General features: G+C 46.6%; 14 non-coding genes and 2 pseudogenes across 14 annotated transcripts; all 16 read right to left on the bottom strand.

The window, feature by feature from the left end:
- Positions 1-3132: 3132 nt before the first annotated feature.
- LOC122991274 lies at positions 3133-3248 on the bottom strand. Its single transcript, XR_006405678.1, has one exon. It is a non-coding gene; the product is annotated as a U5 spliceosomal RNA (small nuclear RNA).
- Positions 3249-3781: 533 nt separating this feature from the next.
- Positions 3782-3972, bottom strand: LOC122991241. The gene has a single exon (XR_006405657.1). It is a non-coding gene; the product is annotated as a U2 spliceosomal RNA (small nuclear RNA).
- A 176-nt stretch (positions 3973-4148) lies between these two features.
- Positions 4149-4264, bottom strand: LOC122991273. Its single transcript, XR_006405677.1, has one exon. It is a non-coding gene; the product is annotated as a U5 spliceosomal RNA (small nuclear RNA).
- A 527-nt stretch (positions 4265-4791) lies between these two features.
- Positions 4792-4982, bottom strand: LOC122991217. The gene has a single exon (XR_006405633.1). It is a non-coding gene; the product is annotated as a U2 spliceosomal RNA (small nuclear RNA).
- Positions 4983-5158: 176 nt separating this feature from the next.
- LOC122991271 lies at positions 5159-5274 on the bottom strand. The gene has a single exon (XR_006405676.1). It is a non-coding gene; the product is annotated as a U5 spliceosomal RNA (small nuclear RNA).
- A 527-nt stretch (positions 5275-5801) lies between these two features.
- LOC122991244 lies at positions 5802-5992 on the bottom strand. Its single transcript, XR_006405660.1, has one exon. It is a non-coding gene; the product is annotated as a U2 spliceosomal RNA (small nuclear RNA).
- Positions 5993-6168: 176 nt separating this feature from the next.
- LOC122991270 lies at positions 6169-6284 on the bottom strand. Its single transcript, XR_006405675.1, has one exon. It is a non-coding gene; the product is annotated as a U5 spliceosomal RNA (small nuclear RNA).
- Positions 6285-6811: 527 nt separating this feature from the next.
- LOC122991252 lies at positions 6812-6989 on the bottom strand (annotated as a pseudogene).
- Positions 6990-12829: 5840 nt separating this feature from the next.
- On the bottom strand, positions 12830-12945 carry LOC122991269. Its single transcript, XR_006405674.1, has one exon. It is a non-coding gene; the product is annotated as a U5 spliceosomal RNA (small nuclear RNA).
- Positions 12946-13478: 533 nt separating this feature from the next.
- Positions 13479-13669, bottom strand: LOC122991247. Its single transcript, XR_006405663.1, has one exon. It is a non-coding gene; the product is annotated as a U2 spliceosomal RNA (small nuclear RNA).
- A 176-nt stretch (positions 13670-13845) lies between these two features.
- Positions 13846-13961, bottom strand: LOC122991262. Its single transcript, XR_006405667.1, has one exon. It is a non-coding gene; the product is annotated as a U5 spliceosomal RNA (small nuclear RNA).
- A 533-nt stretch (positions 13962-14494) lies between these two features.
- Positions 14495-14685, bottom strand: LOC122991246. The gene has a single exon (XR_006405662.1). It is a non-coding gene; the product is annotated as a U2 spliceosomal RNA (small nuclear RNA).
- Positions 14686-14861: 176 nt separating this feature from the next.
- LOC122991268 lies at positions 14862-14977 on the bottom strand. Its single transcript, XR_006405673.1, has one exon. It is a non-coding gene; the product is annotated as a U5 spliceosomal RNA (small nuclear RNA).
- A 533-nt stretch (positions 14978-15510) lies between these two features.
- Positions 15511-15701, bottom strand: LOC122991245. Its single transcript, XR_006405661.1, has one exon. It is a non-coding gene; the product is annotated as a U2 spliceosomal RNA (small nuclear RNA).
- A 5469-nt stretch (positions 15702-21170) lies between these two features.
- LOC122991267 lies at positions 21171-21286 on the bottom strand. The gene has a single exon (XR_006405672.1). It is a non-coding gene; the product is annotated as a U5 spliceosomal RNA (small nuclear RNA).
- Positions 21287-21441: 155 nt separating this feature from the next.
- LOC122991261 lies at positions 21442-21587 on the bottom strand (annotated as a pseudogene).
- Positions 21588-26885: the final 5298 nt, after the last annotated feature.

The following is a 26885-nucleotide window of genomic DNA, read 5'->3' as shown; positions in this document are numbered from 1 at the left end:
TTTTCAACCGTTTCATTAATCTCTTCCATTGTGTTAGCCGTGCACCCATTGTCTTTTCTTAGTTTTAAAATGTTCCCCCCTTTATTTAAAATTTTCTTGAAGAAATATCGAGTGCACTTCTCCCCCTCTTCTATTTCCCGTTCCCTGCTCCTTAAAATGACACCCTTACTTTTTATTTCTGCTAAAACCAACATCTCTGTTTTAATTTGTTTAATCTCCTCATTAAAATCCATTCCATTTTGATTTAGTTTAAAATAGCGCTGTAGTCTTTTTTGCAGTCCCATCATGCGTCTGTCTTCTTTACTCTTTTTTCTCTTACCTGCTTTTCTGAAGAAAGTCTGGGTCTTTCCCTTCACCATTTCCCACCAGTGTGCACGTGAATCGTAAAAGTCTTGAAGGGTCTGCCACTCTTGGTACTGCTCCCTGTATTGACTAATGAGCTCCTTATCTTCTAACAGGGAGCAGTTGAGTTTCCACAGACCACTTCCTAATGTCACACCCGAAGAGAGTGAAAGGGTGCAGGAAAGCATTAGGTGATCGGAGAAGAAAACAGGGGTCAATCTAGCATCGGTTGGTGGGCAGTCCCGTGTAAAAATGTAGTCGATGCGAGAGGCTCTGGTGCCATCACCACTGAACCAGGTGAAGCCTTCCTCTCTGGGATGCATGGTTTTAAAACAGTCCTGGAGTTTAAAATCCTTGCAAATGCCCTGTAATAAAACCGATGTTTTATCCACTTTAAAATTATCCCCTGCTCCCTTCCTATCATTTCTACTTAAAATACAGTTAAAATCACCCCCTACAACTAATGGTACCCTACCTAGCATGTGGAACTGCAGGTCTTCTAAAAGGTCATACCTGTCATTCTTCTCATTAAAGCCATAAATATTTAAAAGGTTAAAATCCTGTCCCATAAAAGTCAAATGTGTTAAAAGTGCCCGACCGTCTCTCACCACAGTGCTGCCCTTCACCAGAACTTGAGGATTTTTTATTAAAATGGCCACTCCATCGTTCTTGTTTTGATTTGACCCGCTCCATATTGATGCTTTTGGCCACATATTCTCCCACTGTCTGTACTGTTTTAAAAACGGTAGGCCACATTCCTGTATTAAAAACACATCTGACTTAAAAGAATGAAGGAAGGATAAAACACTTTGGGCTCTAACTCTCGACTTCACACTTCTCACATTGATGGTTGAGAAGGTGAGTGTCATGAGTATGGTTAAAAACAACAGGTATGAAATTTTAAAAGACTAAAAAGGAGATTAAAACATTAAAATACCTTTAAAAAGCAAAACAAATGTTAGGCAATTTCTTGTGAATGTAGCTCTTCCTTCACTCCCACTGGTGAAGAGTGAAGGGGTTGAGCTCCATTCCCCGATCGGACTCTGGGGGTTGGCCTTGGACACAGTGTCGCATTTAATTTTGAGTCTCTAGGGGTTGATTGCAGAGCTATTGTTAAAAACGAGACCTCATTTGGTGAACTGGAGGGGAAGACTCTGGGTTCCTCCACAGATGAACTGTCTGAGAAAATCCCAACTCTTCCCCTCTTCTCTGAGACTACAGGAGACTCAGAGGACAATTCTGATGCAGGCCTCTTTGATTGCTGGGCTGCGGGGAGGGGGGCATCCTCGCTGTCTTCTTGTGATTGGACTTCTTCACATTCAGAGCTAGCTCCGCCCTCTGCCTGCATCACCCCATCCTCCACAGAACTCTCCACTGGTGGGGCTGTTGCAGGCCCCTCCCCCACTCCCGCCTCACCTGATTCCTCTCCTCCAATCACAGGATTTGGCGGGAGATTTGAATTTTCCTGCCCAGCCTCTTCTGGTAGCTCTCTTAACAGTTCAGCTTGTCCGCCATTTTTTACATTTTCCATTTGCTTTGCTGCCTTCAATTTGTTGGCAAAAGACTTGGGGCAATCTCTGAAGAGGTGGTTTGATTCTCCACAAAGATTACACCGTCTGCCATTGGAGCACTCCTCAAAGGTGTGCCCAATTTCTCTACATTTCCCACAAACAATCTGCTGGCATGCTTCTGCCAGGTGCCCATGCTCACCACACTTGCGGCAGAGCTTGGGCTGACCCTGGTAGTGAATATAGCCCCTGTTTTCTCCCAGAACTACCATGGATGGCAGATGTTTCAAGCCCTGGAAGCCTTGGGGGTCCTGCCATTGTTGGATGGGGACCCTCCAAGCGCAATTCCAGATGCCATCCTCATCTCTCACTTTGGTAGCCTGGCCTTTTACAGTGCAATATCTCCCCAGCCACAAACAAATGTCCTCTGCATTCACTGTCTCATTGAACATCCTAACAATAACCGTTTTCAAAGCATTATCAGTCAGTTTCTCAACATTGAAAGCAGAAAACTGGGGTTTCACATTTTCAAAGCGTGTCCAGAACTCTCTTAGCAAAACAGCAGATCGAAAGCTTACATCAAAGCCTTTGTTGTTTGGCAAGGTCAATATACAATTCAGGTCCTCTGGTTTAAAGTTCAATGTTTTCTGAACTAGCTTCCGGGAAAAGTCTAGTCTTGACATCCCTAGAAGCTTTCCATCTCTCTCTTGGGAGATAAAACGGACACTGTGGTGCCTCCGCATGCCGGCATGGGGGGCCGACATGGTGGAGGCACCACAACTTAAAACAACTAAAAGCAACTAAAACCTTTAAAAGTGCAAATAAATGACCAACCAACCAAAGTAAAGGAAAATAAAAGAGACTTACCTTTCTGTTTGGCTTGGTCAAGGTGTTACTTACCGCAGAGTACAGTTAGACAGTCCTCTGAGCCAATGAATTCCTATTTGTGTAAGATGTACAACTACAAATGGAGTTGAAATACTTAACACTAGGAATGAAGAGAATATCCTCCCAAGCAGTAGTAAGAAATTAATGCCACAACAGGCAAGAATTTTTACCACCAACAGGAGGCGACCGCAGTCTTAGCCAAAAGGCCGAGAAGCGATGAACCCCTGCGGTCTGCCGCCCGTGGTGCCCTCCTGCACAGGTCTCGCTCGTCGCGGCGCAGTCGTTTCAAACGGCTCCAAGAACGACTTGTGCTTAGCGGCTCCGCCCAGGTGCTCCTTGACGCAGCCGCACGCCTCGTTGACGACAGCTGCTTGGCTTTTCACAAACACACGAGGCTCTGCCAAACTGCAAAGCCTGCCAAAAATAGGTTTAACTCGTGGGTGTTCCTCTCCACGGAAGTCTTTAGTAAAAGGCGAAAGACTTGTACGTTATGAAGAGAAACCAGAGTAAGTACGGCCCGCTCCTCAACAGCAGCCCAAAGACCCCAGTCGTCCCAGTCACCACCTTCACGGTGAGGCTCCCTTGGCTTGCCACGTACCAAATCCCAGGCCACACCCGTTTCCCCCATCACGGGCTCTATCCGATCGCAATGCTGAGATATTAAGGGCTGGCTGTCAGACGCAGGCTACCAAAACACAGAAATACTCAGGCGCCCGCATGCGCTCCATGGCTCCAGCAGGGAAGACGCAGCGCAGATCCAAGGGCTATTTTGGACCTATCGCAGCGCACGGCGACTTTCCCTCTTTGTCATGTTTGTCTGTCAACCAGACGTGCAAATCTCACGTTGTACGCTGCACTTTTGCCCCAGTTGTCATAGCTGACATATATACGCTCATTTGAGATGGGGAGCGTCATAAAGGCTGCTTTTCCACTCTCCCAAGCCATAAACGCTGCTGCCATCCGCTTTGACTGACGACAGTGACAGCTTGCACGCTGAGCCCTGCCGCTTTCCTCCGAGCACTTGGCTTTCCACAAAGCAAAGAGAAGGGTGCACCGTTCCCGGCGGCACTGCAATACCGGGTCGATGCGTGGAGTGAACGGAGCAAGCCCCTCTTTCAGCTCCAGGTGCTAAAAATCCGTTTAATACTTTGTCCCCGTATAGAGGACATATCAGATATTAAACTGATAAGAACAGATACTACAATTGATCTTAGCCAAAAGGCCGAGAAGCGATGAACCCTTGCGGTCTGCCGCCCGTGGTGCCCTCCTGCACAGGTCTCGCTCGTCGCGGCGCAGTCGTTTCAAACGGCTCCAAGAACGACTTGTGCTTAGCGGCTCCGCCCAGATGCTCCTTGACGCAGCCGCACGCCTCCTTGAGGACAGCTGCTTAGCTTTTCACAAACACACGAGGCTCTGCCAAACTGCAAAGCCTGCCAAAAATAGGTTTAACTCGTGGGTGTTCCTCTCCACGGAAGTCTTTAGTAAAAGGCGAAAGACTTGTACGTTATGAAGAGAAACCAGAGTAAGTACGGCCCGCTCCTCAACAGCAGCCCAAAGACCCCAGTCGTCCCAGTCACCACCTTCACGGTGAGGCTCCCTTGGCTTGCCCAAATCCCAGGCCACACCCGTTTCCCCCATCACGGGCTCTATCCGATCGCAATGCTGAGATATTAAGGGCTGGCTGTCAGACGCAGGCTACCAAAACACAGAAATACTCAGGCGCCCGCATGCGCTCCATGGCTCCAGCAGGGAAGACGCAGCGCAGATCCAAGGGCTATTTTGGACCTATCGCAGCGCACGGCGACTTTCCCTCTTTGTCATGTTTGTCTGTCAACCAGACGTGCAAATCTCACGTTGTACGCTGCACTTTTGCCCCAGTTGTCATAGCTGACATATATACGCTCATTTGAGATGGGGAGCGTCATAAAGGCTGCTTTTCCACTCTCCCAAGCCATAAACGCTGCTGCCATCCGCTTTGACTGACGACAGTGACAGCTTGCACGCTGAGCCCTGCCGCTTTCCTCCGAGCACTTGGCTTTCCACAAAGCAAAGAGAAGGGTGCACCGTTCCCGGCGGCACTGCAATACCGGGTCGATGCGTGGAGTGAACGGAGCAAGCCCCTCTTTCAGCTCCAGGTGCTAAAAATCCGTTTAATACTTTGTCCCCGTATAGAGGACATATCAGATATTAAACTGATAAGAACAGATACTACACTTGATCTTAGCCAAAAGGCCGAGAAGCGATGAACCCTTGCGGTCTGCCGCCCGTGGTGCCCTCCTGCACAGGTCTCGCTCGTCGCGGCGCAGTCGTTTCAAACGGCTCCAAGAACGACTTGTGCTTAGCGGCTCCGCCCAGATGCTCCTTGACGCAGCCGCACGCCTCCTTGAGGACAGCTGCTTAGCTTTTCACAAACACACGAGGCTCTGCCAAACTGCAAAGCCTGCCAAAAATAGGTTTAACTCGTGGGTGTTCCTCTCCACGGAAGTCTTTAGTAAAAGGCGAAAGACTTGTACGTTATGAAGAGAAACCAGAGTAAGTACGGCCCGCTCCTCAACAGCAGCCCAAAGACCCCAGTCGTCCCAGTCACCACCTTCACGGTGAGGCTCCCTTGGCTTGCCCAAATCCCAGGCCACACCCGTTTCCCCCATCACGGGCTCTATCCGATCGCAATGCTGAGATATTAAGGGCTGGCTGTCAGACGCAGGCTACCAAAACACAGAAATACTCAGGCGCCCGCATGCGCTCCATGGCTCCAGCAGGGAAGACGCAGCGCAGATCCAAGGGCTATTTTGGACCTATCGCAGCGCACGGCGACTTTCCCTCTTTGTCATGTTTGTCTGTCAACCAGACGTGCAAATCTCACGTTGTACGCTGCACTTTTGCCCCAGTTGTCATAGCTGACATATATACGCTCATTTGAGATGGGGAGCGTCATAAAGGCTGCTTTTCCACTCTCCCAAGCCATAAACGCTGCTGCCATCCGCTTTGACTGATGACAGTGACAGCTTGCACGCTGAGCCCTGCCGCTTTCCTCCGAGCACTTGGCTTTCCACAAAGCAAAGAGAAGGGTGCACCGTTCCCGGCGGCACTGCAATACCGGGTCGATGCGTGGAGTGAACGGAGCAAGCCCCTCTTTCAGCTCCAGGTGCTAAAAATCCGTTTAATACTTTGTCCCTGTATAGAGGACATATCAGATATTAAACTGATAAGAACAGATACTACACTTGATCTTAGCCAAAAGGCCGAGAAGCGATGAACCCTTGCGGTCTGCCGCCCGTGGTGCCCTCCTGCACAGGTCTCGCTCGTCGCGGCGCAGTCGTTTCAAACGGCTCCAAGAACGACTTGTGCTTAGCGGCTCCGCCCAGATGCTCCTTGACGCAGCCGCACGCCTCCTTGAGGACAGCTGCTTAGCTTTTCACAAACACACGAGGCTCTGCCAAACTGCAAAGCCTGCCAAAAATAGGTTTAACTCGTGGGTGTTCCTCTCCACGGAAGTCTTTAGTAAAAGGCGAAAGACTTGTACGTTATGAAGAGAAACCAGAGTAAGTACGGCCCGCTCCTCAACAGCAGCCCAAAGACCCCAGTCGTCCCAGTCACCACCTTCACGGTGAGGCTCCCTTGGCTTGCCCAAATCCCAGGCCACACCCGTTTCCCCCATCACGGGCTCTATCCGATCGCAATGCTGAGATATTAAGGGCTGGCTGTCAGACGCAGGCTACCAAAACACAGAAATACTCAGGCGCCCGCATGCGCTCCATGGCTCCAGCAGGGAAGACGCAGCGCAGATCCAAGGGCTATTTTGGACCTATCGCAGCGCACGGCGACTTTCCCTCTTTGTCATGTTTGTCTGTCAACCAGACGTGCAAATCTCACGTTGTACGCTGCACTTTTGCCCCAGTTGTCATAGCTGACATATATACGCTCATTTGAGATGGGGAGCGTCATAAAGGCTGCTTTTCCACTCTCCCAAGCCATAAACGCTGCTGCCATCCGCTTTGACTGACGACAGTGACAGCTTGCACGCTGAGCCCTGCCGCTTTCCTCCGAGCACTTGGCTTTCCACAAAGCAAAGAGAAGGGTGCACCGTTCCCGGCGGCACTGCAATACCGGGTCGATGCGTGGAGTGAACGGAGCAAGCCCCTCTTTCAGCTCCAGGTGCTAAAAATCCGTTTAATACTTTGTCCCCGTATAGAGGACATATCAGATATTAAACTGATAAGAACAGATATTTTTTCTTTCGAAAAAATTTATTGACACTCATTTCAAACACATTTCATTAAAGTTGTTCATATTCATGACATAAAAGTTACCTTGAAAATGCAATTCATAAATAAATAAATAAATAAATCAGTGTGATCTGTAAAACCACATTTAAAACAATAAAACTTTTGTTTTAAGAGGTATTACAGATAAAACCAGCATTGTCACAGGTAAAAGCCATTCATAAAACACTTCTCATGTGGATGACAGTATGTTTTGAGTGTCCATTTTAAAAGTCTTTAAAAAGGAGTGCATTTCGTTAAGATGTTTTTGCCAGGTCCTTCTTTGTGCAGGAGCGCAGTGAGTCCCTACCAAGGGTAACTCATTTCGCTCTCCCAAACAACGGGTCTCTCGGGATCCTGTCGTGGTGGTCAGAGGAGACCCTCACCCTGATGCTCCTTCCCACCTGCCTCACCCGGAGAGCCAGGCCGCCGCTGCTTTGACCTTTTAGCGTGTAGCTCCGGCTCCTTCCTCCGAATGGGCACAGAGGCGATGCTTCTTTGTGGTTGTGTCCTAGGCCCGCCGCCAGCAGCTCCGGCCGCTTGGGCCGTGGCTGCGGCCATCCGGATCACAGCCACGGGGGGGATCTGCATGTGCTTTCTTACCAGCAAGTTTCTGGAGGTCCACATGGCGTCTTTGATGGCAGCTAGGGTGAGCCACTGCTTGGCAAAGTCATTCTTTTTTATCGCTGTTTGGCTCACCCCATAGAGCACTAGTTGTGCTGTGAGGACCTCCCTTGCTGGCAAGTACGGGAATTGTAAGGAGCCGGCTGTTGCCCACTGGTCTACGGCAGCACTGCACTCCCAGAGCAGATGCCTCACCGACTCAGGCGCGCCACAACCAGGTCGGGGGCAGGTTGAGAGCGTTGACATGCCCCGGGAGTGCATAACGGACCTGACTGGGAGGATCTCATGAGCCACCATCCATGACAGGTCCCGGAGTCTGTTTGAAAGAGCGGAATGGTTGACGTTGCGCCAAACTGTCGAGGGCTCGCCGAATGCGAGCCCGCGCACTGGACTCACTGGTTCCCGCTCCTGCACAACAGAAATCAGAGACCGATGGTTAGTTAAAATATGCAACTCCTCCTGCTCCAAGTTAAAATGCTTTAAAAACGTCTGGATAAAAGCATAAACCGGTGGCAGGTTAAAAGACACAGGCACTTTAAGATCTGTGGGTAAAAACTTCATCTTTCTGAGGTAAGATCCCATCCAGAATCGCGTCATTGCTTTTGTCTTGGGGTTTCCGGATGGGTCTGTAGCTATTTGGAGGTGCAGTGTTGTGTATCTACTTCCTAAAAACAGATATAGATCGGGCACTCCTTTTCCTCCTTTTTCTTTTGGCTTCTTCATGATCTCTCTTCTTAGCCTTTCCCACTTCGAGCCCCACAGAAAATAAAAGATGGCTCGGTCCAGATCTAAAAGCACTCTCCTAGGTGGGATAAAAACAGAACTGATCAGTAAAAGCAAAGGTAAAATCACTGCTTTAATGATTAAAACCTTTCCTTCCATGGTCAGTCCTCTAAGTCCCCAGTACCCTAGTCTTTGCCTTACTTTCCCTACCACGTCTGGCCAATTTGTTCTACCTCCCCCTTCCCTGTCAAATTTAATCCCCAGTATTTTCTGGTCAGTCTGGGTCATAGTCAAAGGGAGTCCTGTCGTCTCAGTCGCTGTCCATGGTCCATAAAACTGGGCTTGGGTCTTGCCTCTGTTTAATTTAGACCCAGAGGCCCGTCCAAACCAGTCAGTCAAGTCCAGCGTCCTGTTGACAGATAAAAGGTCAGTGCATAAAATGTTCACGTCGTCCATATATAAAACACACTTGGTGACAAGTCCCCCGCTCCCTGGAACTCCCACCCCATTGATTCGTTGGTCCCTTCTCAAGACCTGTGCCAGTGGTTCTATACAGGTGACATAGAGGAGGGCAGATAACGGACAACCCTGACGGACGCCGCAGTTGATATCGACTGCTTTTGTCAGATGCCCGTTAACAACGAATTTGCTGGTAATGCCCCGGTACAGCAATCCCACCCAAGCTACAAACCTCTCTGGGAACCCCATTTTTAGCAGTACCTGGAAAAGGTACTGGTGCGAGACCCGATCAAAGGCTTTCTCAAAATCTAGATTGAGTACTACTAGCCGGATGTTTCTGTCTCTCGCGTAACAGATGGTGTCTCGGATCAGTACGAGGCTGTCGGTGATCTTCCTCCCCGGGATGGCACAGGCTTGATCCAGGTGAATCACCTCTTCTAAAACCAAGGACATACGTGATGCTAAAACTTTACTAAAAAGTTTGCAGTCAAAATTTAAAAGTGTGATAGGTCTCCAGTTCTTCAGGTCAGTCTTGTCTTTCTTTTTGTGAAGAAGAGTCACTATCCCTACTCTAAAACTGTCAGGAAGTCGGTAAAAACACTCAAAATCCATAAAAACAGTAAGCAAGTCAGGTGCTAAAATGTCCCAAAAAGTCAAATAAAATTCCAAGGGAAGTCCATCTTGTCCTGGGGACTTCCCTTTCTTAAAACTCATAAGACATTTATTTAACTCAAAAATACTAAAATCTTGGGATAAAAGCACACTGTCCTTTACTGTGTTTTCAATGAATTTTAAGACTTCAGTCATGGTGTCCATTTCAATGTTTTTTTCCTTGTACAATTCTCCATAAAAATTTTCAACCGTTTCATTAATCTCTTCCATTGTGTTAGCCGTGCACCCATTGTCTTTTCTTAGTTTTAAAATGTTCCCCCCTTTATTTAAAATTTTCTTGAAGAAATATCGAGTGCACTTCTCCCCCTCTTCTATTTCCCGTTCCCTGCTCCTTAAAATGACACCCTTACTTTTTATTTCTGCTAAAACCGACATCTCTGTTTTAATTTGTTTAATCTCCTCATTAAAATCCATTCCATTTTGATTTAGTTTAAAATAGCGCTGTAGTCTTTTTTGCAGTCCCATCATGCGTCTGTCTTCTTTACTCTTTTTTCTCTTACCTGCTTTTCTGAAGAAAGTCTGGGTCTTTCCCTTCACCATTTCCCACCAGTGTGCACGTGAATCGTAAAAGTCTTGAAGGGTCTGCCACTCTTGGTACTGCTCCCTGTATTGACTAATGAGCTCCTTATCTTCTAACAGGGAGCAGTTGAGTTTCCACAGACCACTTCCTAATGTCACACCCGAAGAGAGTGAAAGGGTGCAGGAAAGCATTAGGTGATCGGAGAAGAAAACAGGGGTCAATCTAGCATCGGTTGGTGGGCAGTCCCGTGTAAAAATGTAGTCAATGCGAGAGGCTCTGGTGCCATCACCACTGAACCAGGTGAAGCCTTCCTCTCTGGGATGCATGGTTTTAAAACAGTCCTGGAGTTTAAAATCCTTGCAAATGCCCTGTAATAAAACCGATGTTTTATCCACTTTAAAATTATCCCCTGCTCCCTTCCTATCATTTCTACTTAAAATACAGTTAAAATCACCCCCTACAACTAATGGTACCCTACCTAGCATGTGGAACTGCAGGTCTTCTAAAAGGTCATACCTGTCATTCTTCTCATTAAAGCCATAAATATTTAAAAGGTTAAAATCCTGTCCCATAAAAGTCAAATGTGTTAAAAGTGCTCGACCGTCTCTCACCACAGTGCTGCCCTTCACCAGAACTTGAGGATTTTTTATTAAAATGGCCACTCCATCGTTCTTGTTTTGATTTGACCCGCTCCATATTGATGATTTTGGCCACATATTCTCCCACTGTCTGTACTGTTTTAAAAACGGTAGGCCACATTCCTGTATTAAAAACACATCTGACTTAAAAGAATGAAGGAAGGATAAAACACTTTGGGCTCTAACTCTCGACTTCACACTTCTCACATTGATGGTTGAGAAGGTGAGTGTCATGAGTATGGTTAAAAACAACAGGTATGAAATTTTAAAAGACTAAAAAGGAGATTAAAACATTAAAATACCTTTAAAAAGTAAAACAAATGTTAGGCAATTTCTTGTGAATGTAGCTCTTCCTTCACTCCCACTGGTGAAGAGTGAAGGGGTTGAGCTCCATTCCCCGATCGGAATCTGGGGGTTGGCCTTGGACACAGTGTCGCATTTAATTTTGAGTCTCTAGGGGTTGATTGCAGAGCTATTGTTAAAAACGAGACCTCATTTGGTGAACTGGAGGGGAAGACTCTGGGTTCCTCCACAGATGAACTGTCTGAGAAAATCCCAACTCTTCCCCTCTTCTCTGAGACTACAGGAGACTCAGAGGACAATTCTGATGCAGGCCTCTTTGATTGCTGGGCTGCGGGGAGGGGGGCATCCTCGCTGTCTTCTTGTGATTGGACTTCTTCACATTCAGAGCTAGCTCCGCCCTCTGCCTGCATCACCCCATCCTCCACAGAACTCTCCACTGGTGGGGCTGTTGCAGGCCCCTCCCCCACTCCCGCCTCACCTGATTCCTCTCCTCCAATCACAGGATTTGGCGGGAGATTTGAATTTTCCTGCCCAGCCTCTTCTGGTAGCTCTCTTAACAGTTCAGCTTGTCCGCCATTTTTCACATTTTCCATTTGCTTTGCTGCCTTCAATTTGTTGGCAAAAGACTTGGGGCAATCTCTGAAGAGGTGGTTTGAGTCTCCACAAAGATTACACCGTCTGCCATTGGAGCACTCCTCAAAGGTGTGCCCAATTTCTCTACATTTCCCACAAACAATCTGCTGGCATGCTTCTGCCAGGTGCCCATGCTCACCACACTTGCGGCAGAGCTTGGGCTGACCCTGGTAGTGAATGTAGCCCCTGTTTTCTCCCAGAACTACCATGGATGGCAGATGTTTCAAGCCTTGGAATCCTTGGGGGTCCTGCCATTGTTGGATGGGGACCCTCCAAGCGCAATTCCAAATGCCATCCTCATCTCTCACTTTGGTAGCCTGGCCTTTAACGGTGCAGTATCTCCCCAGCCACAAACAAATGTCCTCTGCATTCACTGTCTCATTGAACATCCTAACAATAACCGTTTTCAAAGCATTATCAGTCAGTTTCTCAACATTGAAAGCAGAAAACTGGGGTTTCACATTTTCAAAGCGTGTCCAGAACTCTCTTAGCAAAACAGCAGATCGAAAACTTACATCAAAGCCTTTGTTGTTTGGCAAGGTCAATATACAATTCAGGTCCTCTGGTTTAAAGTTCAATGTTTTCTGAACTAGCTTCCGGGAAAAGTCTAGTCTTGACATCGCTAGAAGCTTTCCATCTCTCTCTTGGAAGATAAAACGGACACTGTGGTGTCGCATGCCGGCATGGGTGGCCGACATGGTGGAGGCACCACAAGTTAAAACAACTAAAAGCAACTTAAACCTTTAAAAGTGCAAATAAATATGCTAAAAAGCTCAAAAACACCAATACATAACTAAAATACCTTAAAACCAACCAAAGTAAAGGAAAAAAAAAGAGACTTACCTTTCTGTTTGGCTTGGTCAAGATGTTACTTACCGCAGAGTACAGTTAGACAGTCCTCTGAGCCAATGAGTTCCTTTTGTGCAAGATGAACAACTACAAATAGAGTTGGAATACTTTACACAAGGAATGAAGAGAATATCCTCCCAAGCAGTAGTAACAAATTAATGCCACAACAGGCAAGAATTTTTACCACCAACAGGAGGCGACCGCAGTCTTAGCCAAAAGGCCGAGAAGCGATGAACCCCTGCGGTCTGCCGCCCGTGGTGCCCTCCTGCACAGGTCTCGCTCGTCGCGGCGCAGTCGTTTCAAACGGCTCCAAGAACGACTTGTGCTTAGCGGCTCCGCCCAGGTGCTCCTTGACGCAGCCGCACGCCTCGTTGACGACAGCTGCTTGGCTTTTCACAAACACACGAGGCTCTGCCAAACTGCAAAGCCTGCCAAAAATAGGTTTAACTCGTGGGTGTTCCTCTCCACGGAAGTCTTTAGTAAAAGGCGAAAGACTTGTACGTTATGAAGAGAAACCAGAGTAAGTACGGCCCGCTCCTCAACAGCAGCCCAAAGACCCCAGTCGTCCCAGTCACCACCTTCACGGTGAGGCTCCCTTGGCTTGCCACGTACCAAATCCCAGGCCACACCCGTTTCCCCCATCACGGGCTCTATCCGATCGCAATGCTGAGATATTAAGGGCTGGCTGTCAGACGCAGGCTACCAAAACACAGAAATACTCAGGCGCCCGCATGCGCTCCATGGCTCCAGCAGGGAAGACGCAGCGCAGATCCAAGGGCTATTTTGGACCTATCGCAGCGCACGGCGACTTTCCCTCTTTGTCATGTTTGTCTGTCAACCAGACGTGCAAATCTCACGTTGTACGCTGCACTTTTGCCCCAGTTGTCATAGCTGACATATATACGCTCATTTGAGATGGGGAGCGTCATAAAGGCTGCTTTTCCACTCTCCCAAGCCATAAACGCTGCTGCCATCCGCTTTGACTGACGACAGTGACAGCTTGCACGCTGAGCCCTGCCGCTTTCCTCCGAGCACTTGGCTTTCCACAAAGCAAAGAGAAGGGTGCACCGTTCCCGGCGGCACTGCAATACCGGGTCGATGCGTGGAGTGAACGGAGCAAGCCCCTCTTTCAGCTCCAGGTGCTAAAAATCCGTTTAATACTTTGGCCCCGTATAGAGGACATATCAGATATTAAACTGATAAGAACAGATACTACACTTGATCTTAGCCAAAAGGCCGAGAAGCGATGAACCCTTGCGGTCTGCCGCCCGTGGTGCCCTCCTGCACAGGTCTCGCTCGTCGCGGCGCAGTCGTTTCAAACGGCTCCAAGAACGACTTGTGCTTAGCGGCTCCGCCCAGGTGCTCCTTGACGCAGCCGCACGCCTCCTTGAGGACAGCTGCTTGGCTTTTCACAAACACACGAGGCTCTGCCAAACTGCAAAGCCTCCCAAAAATAGGTTTAACTCGTGGGTGTTCCTCTCCACGGAAGTCTTTAGTAAAAGGCGAAAGACTTGTACGTTATGAAGAGAAACCAGAGTAAGTACGGCCCGCTCCTCAACAGCAGCCCAAAGACCCCAGTCGTCCCAGTCACCACCTTCACGGTGAGGCTCCCTTGGCTTGCCACGTACCAAATCCCAGGCCACACCCGTTTCCCCCATCACGGGCTCTATCCGATCGCAATGCTGAGATATTAAGGGCTGGCTGTCAGACGCAGGCTACCAAAACACAGAAATACTCAGGCGCCCGCATGCGCTCCATGGCTCCAGCAGGGAAGACGCAGCGCAGATCCAAGGGCTATTTTGGACCTATCGCAGCGCACGGCGACTTTCCCTCTTTGTCATGTTTGTCTGTCAACCAGACGTGCAAATCTCACGTTGTACGCTGCACTTTTGCCCCAGTTGTCATAGCTGACATATATACGCTCATTTGAGATGGGGAGCGTCATAAAGGCTGCTTTTCCACTCTCCCAAGCCATAAACGCTGCTGCCATCCGCTTTGACTGACGACAGTGACAGCTTGCACGCTGAGCCCTGCCGCTTTCCTCCGAGCACTTGGCTTTCCACAAAGCAAAGAGAAGGGTGCACCGTTCCCGGCGGCACTGCAATACCGGGTCGATGCGTGGAGTGAACGGAGCAAGCCCCTCTTTCAGCTCCAGGTGCTAAAAATCCGTTTAATACTTTGGCCCCGTATAGAGGACATATCAGATATTAAACTGATAAGAACAGATACTACACTTGATCTTAGCCAAAAGGCCGAGAAGCGATGAACCCTTGCGGTCTGCCGCCCGTGGTGCCCTCCTGCACAGGTCTCGCTCGTCGCGGCGCAGTCGTTTCAAACGGCTCCAAGAACGACTTGTGCTTAGCGGCTCCGCCCAGGTGCTCCTTGACGCAGCCGCACGCCTCCTTGAGGACAGCTGCTTGGCTTTTCACAAACACACGAGGCTCTGCCAAACTGCAAAGCCTGCCAAAAATAGGTTTAACTCGTGGGTGTTCCTCTCCACGGAAGTCTTTAGTAAAAGGCGAAAGACTTGTACGTTATGAAGAGAAACCAGAGTAAGTACGGCCCGCTCCTCAACAGCAGCCCAAAGACCCCAGTCGTCCCAGTCACCACCTTCACGGTGAGGCTCCCTTGGCTTGCCGCGTACCAAATCCCAGGCCACACCCGTTTCCCCCATCACGGGCTCTATCCGATCGCAATGCTGAGATATTAAGGGCTGGCTGTCAGACGCAGGCTACCAAAACACAGAAATACTCAGGCGCCCGCATGCGCTCCATGGCTCCAGCAGGGAAGACGCAGCGCAGATCCAAGGGCTATTTTGGACCTATCGCAGCGCACGGCGACTTTCCCTCTTTGTCATGTTTGTCTGTCAACCAGACGTGCAAATCTCACGTTGTACGCTGCACTTTTGCCCCAGTTGTCATAGCTGACATATATATGCTCATTTGAGATGGGGAGCGTCATAAAGGCTGCTTTTCCACTCACCCAAGCCATAAACGCTGCTGCCATCCGCTTTGACTGACGACAGTGACAGCTTGCACGCTGAGCCCTGCCGCTTTCCTCCGAGCACTTGGCTTTCCACAAAGCAAAGAGAAGGGTGCACCGTTCCCGGCGGCACTGCAATACCGGGTCGATGCGTGGAGTGAACGGAGCAAGCCCCTCTTTCAGCTCCAGGTGCTAAAAATCCGTTTAATACTTTGTCCCCGTATAGAGGACATATCAGATATTGAACTGATAAGAACAGATACTACACTTGATCTTAGCCAAAAGGCCGAGAAGCGATGAACCCTTAGAGAACGTAGAAGTTCATGGGCCTGGAGGGATAGCTCAGGGCTTCTGCCCTTTTCTATCCATAGTAGGTGGATCTTGTATCCTTTTGGTCTTGGTCGGCAGAGGGATGTGGGGGGACTCATGAGGTTTCAGGACACATGTGGGCCAAGGCACAAACAAAGCAAAACAAAACAAAACAAAGAAAAAAAACAAAAAAAAAACAACAAAAAAACCAAAAAAAAACCTTGTGTTTGGTGTGTTTTATCTACATTTATGTATGTGTGTGCATGTGGGTGATATTAAGCAGCAGGGGTGGAAAAATATTCTGTGTATCCAGGTTTGGTTCGTTGGAGTGAAGGATTGTTTGTTGCTGTCCTCAGGTATTTCAGTGCTATTGTTTGGTGTCTCTGTCTTAAGCTTTGAATTCCTGTTATGGTGTGTATATAGTGGTTGCTGATGTAGGATGGGAGTCTGTGTGCTAATTTGAGTGCTTTGTTTTGGATTGTTTGTAGGCGTTGTAACTGGTTGTCAGAGATGGTGATCCAGGCAGGGACGGAGTATTCGAAGAGTGGTCGGATGTATGATAGGTAGACTTTGATGACTGTAGAGGGTGATGCGCCATGTTTTCCACAGAGGGCTTTGAGATGGTTGAGTCTATTGTTTGCTTTTTGTTCCAGGTTATTGACGTGCTTTGTCCAGGTCATGTTGTTTTGGAATGTGACTCTGAGGAATGTTGCTTCTTTACTGATATTGATTTTCTGGTTGTATAGTGTTAGATTGGCACTGTTGTTGGGCTGCAGGTGTGGGTTTTTTGTGAAGAGGACGCACTGTGTTTTGGCAGGGTTTAGTTTGATTCTCCACATGTTAGACCAGTTTTCTATTTCAGTTATGCATGTGTGGAGTTTTTTGGCTGCTAGGTTTGGGCATTTGGAACTGGACCAGTAGCAGAGGTCGTCTGCAAACTGTGAGACTTTGGCTATGGTGGCTGGGGGGTAGTATATATCAGATATGTATAGTAGAAAGAGAAGTGGACTCAGAACTGTACCCTGTGGAACTCCTGCTTGGGGGGTGAAAGGTGTTGATATGGCAGAGGCAACTTTGACTTTGATTTGGCGGTTGTTAAGAAAGCTGAAGATGATGGATTGGGTGGGTTTTGGGAGTTTGAGATTTGTATCCAGTAGTCTGTATTTGAGTCCGTTGTGCCATACCTTGTCGAAGGCTTTTTCTATATCAAAGAATATTGCCATGGTTATTTCTTTTTTGTTGAAGTTTCTGTGGATGTCTTCTGATAATCGGATGATGTTGTCTGTGGTGGCTCTCCCTTTTCTGAAGCCAGCTTGATGAATTCCTAGGAGGCCCATAGAGTTTATGTGGTTTGTGAGGCGTGAGGTGAGTATTCTTTCAAACAGTTTTCCAATGTGGCTGAGAAGGCTTATGGGGCGGTAACTAGTGGCATTGTGCGGGTCTTTTCCTGGTTTGTGGATCATAGTGACAACAGCAATCTTCCAGGGTGAGGGGAAATGACCGGTTATGAGGCAGGTGGAGAAGAGCTGTCCAAGGTGCTGGAGATAAGCGGTTGGTGCTTGTTTTATCAGTATGGTGTCAACATTGTCCTCCCCCGGTGCTTTGTTTTTCATCTTTTTCAAGTGCAGTTGTATTTCTTGGATGGTGACTGGCTTTGTGAGGGGATGGTGTTCTGTGATGGGATTGGCTGTATTTGTCTCTTTTGTGTTGTGTTTTGTCATTTCTTTATCAACCAGGTCTTTCCATGTATTGTCAAAGTGTGGGTCATTTGGGCATGAGTGGATGTTTTCAAGATGATTACGGAAGAGTGTGGCTTTTTCTTTGTTGTCACTGATGATTGTGCCTGAGGATTTGATTGGTGGTGTGTTATTGTTTTCTGAATCTCCATTTAGGCTCTTTATTTTTTGCCAGAAGGTCCGGGGATTTGTGTCCTGATTGAGTTTTCTGTAGAATGTGTTCCAGGTTTTCTGCTTGTGAAGGGTAAGTTGTATTTTAATAGTGTTTTGGAGTCTGTTTATTTCTGTTTTGGTTTGGGGTGATCTGAACCTTATGAATTCTCTTCTCAGCTTTCTCTTGTGTCTTATGAGTTGGAGCAGGTGAAGGGGTAATGTCTGTGTCAGTGTTTTAGCAGGGTTTTGGGGTATTGTTTCCTCTCTGGCTCGGGTGAGAAGTTGACTTGACAGCACTGCTTGTTGGTCCAGACCTTGGGGGGTGGTTATGAGGGTGGTGTTCTGTAGTTTTTCTTCTATGTCTGTTCTGTATATTTCCCACTCTGCTGTTTTGTAGTTGTACTTCTTCCTTGGAGTTGCTTGCAGATGAAAGGAGAATGTTGTGAGGACAGGTAAGTGGTCGCTGGAGAGATGATTTGTGGTGGAGAACTTATGCAGTTTTGAAGCCAGATCAGGGGAGCATATGATCAAGTCCAGAATGTCTGTGCTGCCTGTTTGGGGGGATGTATAGGTGGGTTCGTTTGTGTTGATGATTGACAGATTTGTGCTATTCAGGATCTGTTTGAGTGCTATGCCACTTTGATTTGTTTTCCTGCAGTGGAAGTCTACATGCTTTGCATTGAGATCTCCCATTATGAGGGAGTGGCTGGGGTTGGAGATAGCGTTAAACAGTGCAGCTGAAGGTTTTATTCCAGGGGGACAGTAAATGCTGGTGACTGTAATAGGGTGATGTGAGTGGATTTTCATTTTGGTTGCAATGTATTCATTTCCTTGTAGTTCTTCTGGTGAGAGGCCGAAATCAATTTCACTGTATTCAATGTTATTTCTGATCAAGATTGCTACTCCTCCTCCATGTCCTGTCTGCCGTTCTTTTCTTATGATGTTGTAGCCGGGGATCTGAATTCGTGATTTGGTTGATAACAGTGTTTCATTTATGGAAGCCACAGAGACATTCTTCTCGTTTAGCAGTTGGATTAGCTCCTCTTTGCTTCCCCTTATTCCTCTAATATTTATGTGTAGAAAGGTGGTGAGGGCCATTATGAAGAGTGTTAGAAGGAACAAAGAAAATGGCTGGAAATAGACATCTGTTGTCTTACAGAGAATGACACACACTTCATATATTGAAGTGTGTGTGTTTCCTGATGGTTTTGAGTACTTCCTCTATTTTCTTGTCGTCCATAGTGAGTTTTTTTAAGTCATCACGCAGATGAGTGAGGTGGGTGCCATCATTAGGGTGCAGGCTTGGGGGGTTAGTGGTAGTGGGTTTTCCGGCTGAGGGTTTGGCAGTTGGTGTCTTTTTGGTTGATGGGGTCATGTATGAAAGGTAGACTGGACAGGTCTTGGAGGCAGCGGAGTGTTCGCCTGCACAGTTGGCACACTTGGCTTCTCGCTTGTCTTTTGTGCAGGTTTTGTGGTGGTGGTTTTCTCCACATCTCAGGCATACGACTGGGTTGGTGCAGTTGATTGAGATATGGTTGAATTGTTGGCATTTGTAGCACTGTTTGACGGTGGGTGGGGGTCGTGCCTTCTCTACTCTATACTGAAAAAGGTCCATGTAAAAGCCCTCATGGAGAAGGCTAGCAGCTTGGTCTGGGTTGGTGAGCTGGATCTTGATGAAAGTGGTTGGCTGTTGAGTGGATTTGCTTGTTATTCTGTGTATTCTGGAGATGTAGATGCCTTGTTTGTCCAGTTCTTCTTTGACTTGTGTCTCTGTGATGTTTGTGTGAATACCTTTGATGACCAGCAGTTTTGTAGGGGTTTCAGATGGGGGCATAGAGCTGTGTTTGCGTGCTAGCCTGCAAGTGAATTGTGCTCCATTAAATGCTCCCTCGGGCCATGGTGAGAGCAGAGAGTTCAGGGAGGGAATGTCCTTGGGGAAGATGAGAATATTGCCATCTCTCATGTGGACCAGTTTTTGAAGTTGGGCTTGTGGCTTGAGTCTTTGTATTTCCTTGAGGATGGATTGGTTGGTTGAGAAAGAGTTGTTAGGGGTTTTGTAGTTTTCTATTACAACAGGTGTAAGGTGTTGGTTCTCTGTCGACTCCCGTCTTGCTCTTTTCCTGGGGCCTGTATTAAATGCTTGATATTTGTGCATGTTTGTGCTTACAATGTCCGAGTAGCTGGCAGAGAGTGGTGGGAGAGGAGTGTGTGGGTCTTGTCCATTCAATAGGATCTGCTCCATGGTGGTTAGAGTGGATTGCATCTGTGTAGTGACATTGTTGAGGGGGGTGGATTGGGTGTATTTGCTGAGTTCAGAGAACAAGTGGTTGATTTGGTCAAAAATATTCTTGATGATGAAGTTGTCAATTTTATCAGTGGTCGGAGGGACTGATGTCTCAGCAGAAGTGGATGGTTTTGAATTTGGATTGGATGCAATGACTGCCTGTTGGTCAGTTTTGGGGGGTTTGGATAATTTCATAGGTGGCAGTGCTTTTTCTTTGGTGGTTGGATTGGGTTCTAGAGGTGTGATGGGATCCATTCTTTCCAAGTTTTGGAGTGTTTTGGTGATGAAGCTGCGTACTGCTGGGGAGTTGGGGCTCTTTCTCACTTGTGTGGATTTTTGTGTTTTGGGATCTGGCACTTGTTTCTTTCTTTGTGGTCTTTCATTTGATCCAAAAGCTGCAGTCCATATTTGTTTCCTTTCCATGGCATTGGTTGGTTGTGCAGTAGCCATATTGCTTCAGGAATGAAATGGAGTGAGTGGGTGTAGGGGGAAGCTGCTGCTTTAAGTGCGGTGAAGAGAGGGGGGGCAAAAAAAAAAAAAAAAGTGCTTTGTGAACCTGTGAAACTTAACAATACAAAAAGTGCCTTGGCCACCACATTCGTTTATACCTCTGATTTGTCTGCTTTGTCCATGGAGGAGGCCAGGGAGGCTCTTTAAGCTGTGTCCGGGATCGGCTTCACAAGGCTCCCGTACGGACAGGAGTCACAAGCGCTGTGTGTGGCGCGTGATTCCTGTGTCGGATCACTCGATTTGTCGCTGAAATCCAGATATAAAGCCGTGTAGGTGATGTGACGATGCAGCTGTAAAGCTGTAAGGTGACGTGGGGGAACTCCGTGCAGGTGCAGCGCGAGTCGATATCGCGCGTGAAAATGTGATATATGACGATGAACCCTTAAGACTAAGACTAAGAAGTTCATGGGCCTGGAGGGATAACTCAGGGCTTCTGCCCTTTTCTATCCATAGTAGGTGGATCTTGTATCCTTTTGGTCTTGGTCGGCGGAGGAGAGGCAGAAGGATGTGGGGGGACTCATGAGGTTTCAGGACACATGTGGGCCAAGGCACAAACAAAGCAAAACAAAAGAAAACATAGAAAAAAAAGGAAAAACGATGAACCCCTGCGGTTCGCCGCCCGTGGTGCCCTCCTGCACAGGTCTCGCTCGTCGCGGCGCAGTCGTTTCAAACGGCTCCAAGAACGACTTCCGCTTAGCGGCTCCGCCCTGGTGCTCCTTGACGCAGCCGCACGCCTCCTTGAGGACAGCTGCTTGGCTTTTCACAAACACACGAGGCTCTGCCAAACTGCAAAGCCTGCCAAAAATAGGTTTAACTCGTGGGTGTTCCTCTCCACGGAAGTCTTTAGTAAAAGGCGAAAGACTTGTACGTTATGAAGAGAAACCAGAGTAAGTACGGCCCGCTCCTCAACAGCAGCCCAAAGACCCCAGTCGTCCCAGTCACCACCTTCACGGTGAGGCTCCCTTGGCTTGCCGCGTACCAAATCCCAGGCCACGCCCGTTCCCCCATCACGGGCTCTATCCGATCGCAATGCTGAGATATTAAGGACTGGCTGTACCGGGTCGATGCGTGGAGTGAATGGAGCAAGCCCCTCTATCAGCTCCAGGTGCTAAAAATCTGTTTAATACTTTGTCCCCGTATAGAGGACATATCAGATGTTAAACTGATTTCAAACAGATTGTCCGACATTTTTCCCATTTTCCATTTACCTTGCTGCCTTTAATTTGTTGGCAAAAGACTTGGGGCAATCTCTGAAGAGGTGGTTTGTTTCTCCACAAAGATTGCACCGTCTGCCATTGGAGCACTCCTCAAAGGTGTGCCCAATTTCTCTTTTACACAAACAATCTGCTGGCATGCTTCTGCCAGGTTCCCATGCTCACCACACTTGCGGCATAGCTTGGGCTGACCCTGGTAATGAATGTAGCCCCTGTTTTCTCCCAGAGCTACCATGGATGGCAGATGTTTCAGGCCTTGGAAGCCTTGGGGGTCCTGCCATTGTTGGATGGGGACCCTTCAATCTCCCCAACCACAAACAAATGTCATCCGCAGAAAGCAGAATACTGGGGTTTCACATTTTCAAAGCATGTCCAGAACTCTCTAAGCGAAACAGCAGATCAAAAACTTACATCAAAGCCTTTGTTATTAGGCAGGGTAAAAATACAGTTCAGGTTCAAAGCGTTTTGAACTAGCTTCCTGGAAAAGTCAAGTCTTGACATCCCCAGAAGCTTTCCATCTCTTTCTTGGAAGGTAAAACAGATACTGTGGTGCCTCTGCATGCCGGCACGGGGGGCCGACATGGTGGAGGCACCACAAGGTAAAACAACTAAAAGCAACTAAAACCTTTAAAATTGCCAATAAATACCCTAAAAATCATAGAATACCAATAAATAAGTAAAATATCCTAAAACCAACAAAATGAAGGAAATTTAAAAGGTACTTAACTTTGTGTTTGGCCTGGTCAAGGTGTTACTTACCGCAGAGTGACGTTAGACAGTCCTCTGAGCCAATGGATTCCTATTTTTGCAAGATGTACAACTACAGTAGAGTTGAAATACTTTACACAAGGAATGAAGAGAATATCCTCCCAAGCAATGGTAACAAATCAATGCCACAACAGGCAAGAATTTTTACCACCAACAGGAGGCGACCGCAGTCTTAGCCAGAAGGCCGAGAAGCAATATTGACCACATGAGTTTGTGGGATTTGCAACTTAACCACCTACCTGGACTGTCAGCTCGGATATCTCCATCCAAATACACCACATCTCCGGGAGCTGCCTGCTGAGGTGCAGTCCCTCCTCTTGCTTCCACACAGAGTCGATGATGGGCCAAAGAAAACATTCTGGTGGTAAAGAGGGTTGACCCTGAAATGAACTGGATTTTCAGTGCATTCATGAGCTCCAAAAAGGACAGTAATATCAATTAACTTTGTTTACACAGGACTGTATTTTGTATCATTGTATTTTTTTTTTTTTTTTGGCCTCTGCTACCTTTTCTGTTTTCGTAAATGACGATACAGTGAAAATAACCGCAGCACTGACAGTTATGTTGCCTGCTGGACAGCTTCCTGCATATGGCTAGCTTCTCCACTTCCTCACCAGCTTGCACTCTGTACATGCAGCCTCTATGCTACCATAGTGCCTATGTAAAACTGCTCTCTGTCACATCTGTGACTACAAAATGTGCATCTTTTGAAGAGTTGCAGCAATCCTCATAAACAATGTACTTTTGCATTTCATTTGGAGGCATATCACTGATTCTAGAGAAAAACAGAAAAAATATAGAAATCCATGGGAAGAGAGTGAGGATGGGTTAGGATGGGCCGGTGCTGAGGGGCTTAAGAGGAGCATCTACCCTTGGGCCACCGGGGTCCTGGATGGGATTGCTGCATAGGACTCTCCTCTGAGGCTGTTTATCGTACCACAGAGCAGGCCTGTCAAAAACTGCGTCAAGTTCAAAGCAGTGTTACATCAGCAAAAACATCTGGGCTGTGTTTAATGGAGTGCTTTTTGGACTACTGTTGGTACTCACTGCTGTATTGTCTGTACGTGTGTCTGGCCAGAGCAATCAACGTTGATGGAAAACAGCTGGGACACCGAGTGATTGTGCTTGGGACAAATGCTGGCTCATGGCCAGTTGACACTCCTACAGTGAGTTTTCATCATAACTTACTGGGATATTTTGCAATCTATTCCTCTGTCTTGCGGCACAGATGAGCCCAGGTAGCAGAGCAAATCACCGATCCAGTGGTCTGGTCATATGCCACCCCGTTTCGGAGAATAGCAGGTCTCCTCTTCATGCTGCTCCTGCTCTTCAGAGATGTTCAGCTAAATCCTGGACCAGTGACCCCTGAAGCACTGCACAACTTCTGTGCTGATTTGTGCCTGAGTGTGTCTGGAACACCTCTGGTGCCGGTGATGAATGAGCATCAACTTTCTGAGTCAGGCTTCTCCCTTTAACAGTCTAAACTTTGTTAACACCAGGCATGATGTCTCAGTGAATAACTTTTTGCTACTGGGCTGTGGAGACCTTGATAGGTCCAGTGTCTCTCTCACAAAACTTACTGCTGACACCACTGTGTGTCAAAACCCTGCAGCAAGGAGGCAGAGGCTATTCAAAACCTTCCAAACTGTCAATCATGCAAAAGTCTTATGGGACCCGAAGCTGAAACAGAGGGGGCTATTTGGTGGCTATTTTAACATCAGAAGCATTACTGCAAAGAGCAATCAGCTAACTCATCTTCTGTCTGACTCAAATTTGGACTGTCTGACTCTCTGTCTGACTGAAACATGGTTGAAACAAACAACTCTTGTGAATGTGTTCACGGAGTCTGGATACCAATGTTTCAGAAGAGACAGACCTGATGGAAGAGGAGGAGGGGTCCTTTTTTATGTGAGAGACAAAATCAAATGTGAACATGTGGTTTACAATGCGGGTAACACATTAGAATATGTTGGGATAAAAATGTTATCCCAACAAATGTCTTTAACATCATACGTGTCTATAGGCCCCCTCCTGCAGATGACACTTTCTATGATCAACTCACAGAAGTCTTGGAAGAGTGCAATCTCAACAAAGAATTATTACTTATGGGTAATTTTAATGTGAACTGGGAGGATAAATCTAAGAGGAAAAAAATAAAAATGATCACAGAGAAATTCCAACTCGAACAACTACTAAAAGGCCCAACTAGGATTGCAAAATGCTCCAGTACACAAATCGATCTGATACTTACTAACAAACCAGAAAGAATAGCTAAAAGTTATGATTTAATCACTAGCTTATCAGATCATAACCTAACCCTATGTGTGAGAAAACTGACTAAAAATAGATTTAGGACCACAGCAACTTAGACAATGATACTTCAGTGCATACCCAGAGCTAAACAAGAAGGAAACATTTTTAAAAAACTGTTAAAGGTAGGGGGCCCCGCCCTCATCTTTCTTTTTTTTTTTTACCGCAAGGTAGGGTTCAAGTCATGATATTGTCTGTATTTTGAACATAAAAATAAAACAAATATTTAAAATAAAATAAAAATTTTACTGGTCCATAGTTTTCTTTGTTTGATACATCAGGGATTTTTGGTCCAATTAATACATTAGGCAGGAAATTCAAATCAATACAGCTCAGTGACAGCATCGGCACCGCTGTCAGAGACACTTAGAAAATGAACCAAAAATATCAAAGCGGTGCCCAAAAACGGCACAACAAAGAAAAATCTGCAGAATTTTCTGCCAAACTTACGAAAATCACTACTATATTTGGAATGGTAAATCCTGTCAGACATGAAGAAGGATGCAGTATGTTAACAGGTGGGTTCCTGCATAGTTGACAGTGTTTAGCTATTATACAGTTATCGACCATTTTGGCAAGATGAACAGTTATGAAAAAGCCTTATTGTGTGAAGTTAGTTAGCCTTTATGTTATGCTGGGTTTTTTTTTCAGAATAATATATGGCTTTCATATAGCCTAACCTATGGGGAATTTGTCTTTAGGCACAAAAACAGCTATAGCCTACATACAGAGAAAAATGTAGCTACTGCCACACAAGTGTCATAAATACAGAATAGGCTATTTCATAAATAAAAACACAAGCTATAATAAAAATGTTAACAGAATGTTAAAAATTCATCTTTAAAAATTCAGCCAAATTTCATTTGTACAGCCCAATATTACAAATTTACATCAAGTGACTTTAAAATCTATACAGCAATACAACATCCTCTTTCCTTAGACCTTGAATTTAAGGAAGTAAGTTTGTGGAGGTCAGGATAGTGGATGGACATGTAGCACCTCCGACGTTTATGCTGTCATCAGGACAAAAGCTGGAATTATCTGCAAGGCAGGGATTATACCACAACCAAACAGCCACTGCTGTGGATGCCCCAGGGCGTGGCCGTAATGTCCCTTCTAGAATTAACTACCCACATGGCCAGTTTGGTGTGGCCTGTTTTGAACTGGCCGTTGCGCCCTTAAAAGAAAATTGCATATTTCTTCATTTAAAACTGCATGCAACTCAGCAACGTTTCTGAGTGTCTCTGTCATCATGCAGGACATCAACAGTAGCACAAGATTTCTCCCACTCCTGTAAATATATGTGTAAAGTCAACGTAAACATTAACAGCTAACCTGTTAGCTAACAGTTAACATTATGTGATAAGCACAAGCAGCTGAACACTGTACACTGTAAGTATTAATACAAGTTGTGTTTTAAAGTTTATCAGTCACACATTCTCCTGCTAGGCTCTTGGAAGCAGTCAAAAATTATTTTCTCGGGCAGTTAGTAATTGTAAGACTGCCTTTTACACCTGTTGGTGACAGTGGTATTTGGTAGCTTCATATTCTCTGTTTCTGCAGTATAGATGTTGGAAGACACTTTGGACTTGTTTTCACTCATCATGAATTTATTTCCTCCATGGCAGAAAAACACGTTACACGAGCCTTCAGAAACTCCTGCAGATTAAACTGAACTGCTAAACTGACTAATGAAACACTTTTAGGGCTGACTGACATTCAGTACAAACAGACTTTAACATACTCGCTAGCCTAGTAACATTAAGGCTACAAGCAACACATAATGCAACAATCAGTGTAAGAGTCGCTTTTACACATCTGATGTTGTGAACACCTAATTGTCCAGCCGTTAGCGGAGTGTGTATGCAAATGAACCTATAGAACGACATGTGTAACCAGTCAAAAATATTCTCTGTGGTTAACCACTGACATTCCTAACCAGGATATTGCTGCATAGTGTTAGCTAACTCCAAACTTACATTAAGTTTATAACTCGCTGTGAGATCTGATAGGCTGCTACTTTTTCAGGCCGATGCAATGTTAACACACACACACGTCTCTGTAAGCAGACAGCCACTTCTCAGTTAAGTGCACAACATGTAATTTCTGCCACTAATGGTCTCTCAATCAAAACAATAACAAAAGATGGATTGTGATGACGGTGTGAAGTAGCAAGGGATCATGGAAGTTGTTATCCT

Source organism: Thunnus albacares, chromosome 10, assembly GCF_914725855.1.
Source record: "Thunnus albacares chromosome 10, fThuAlb1.1, whole genome shotgun sequence".
Lineage (NCBI taxonomy): Eukaryota > Metazoa > Chordata > Actinopteri > Scombriformes > Scombridae > Thunnus > Thunnus albacares.
This window is presented reverse-complemented; position numbering and strand designations above follow the sequence as displayed.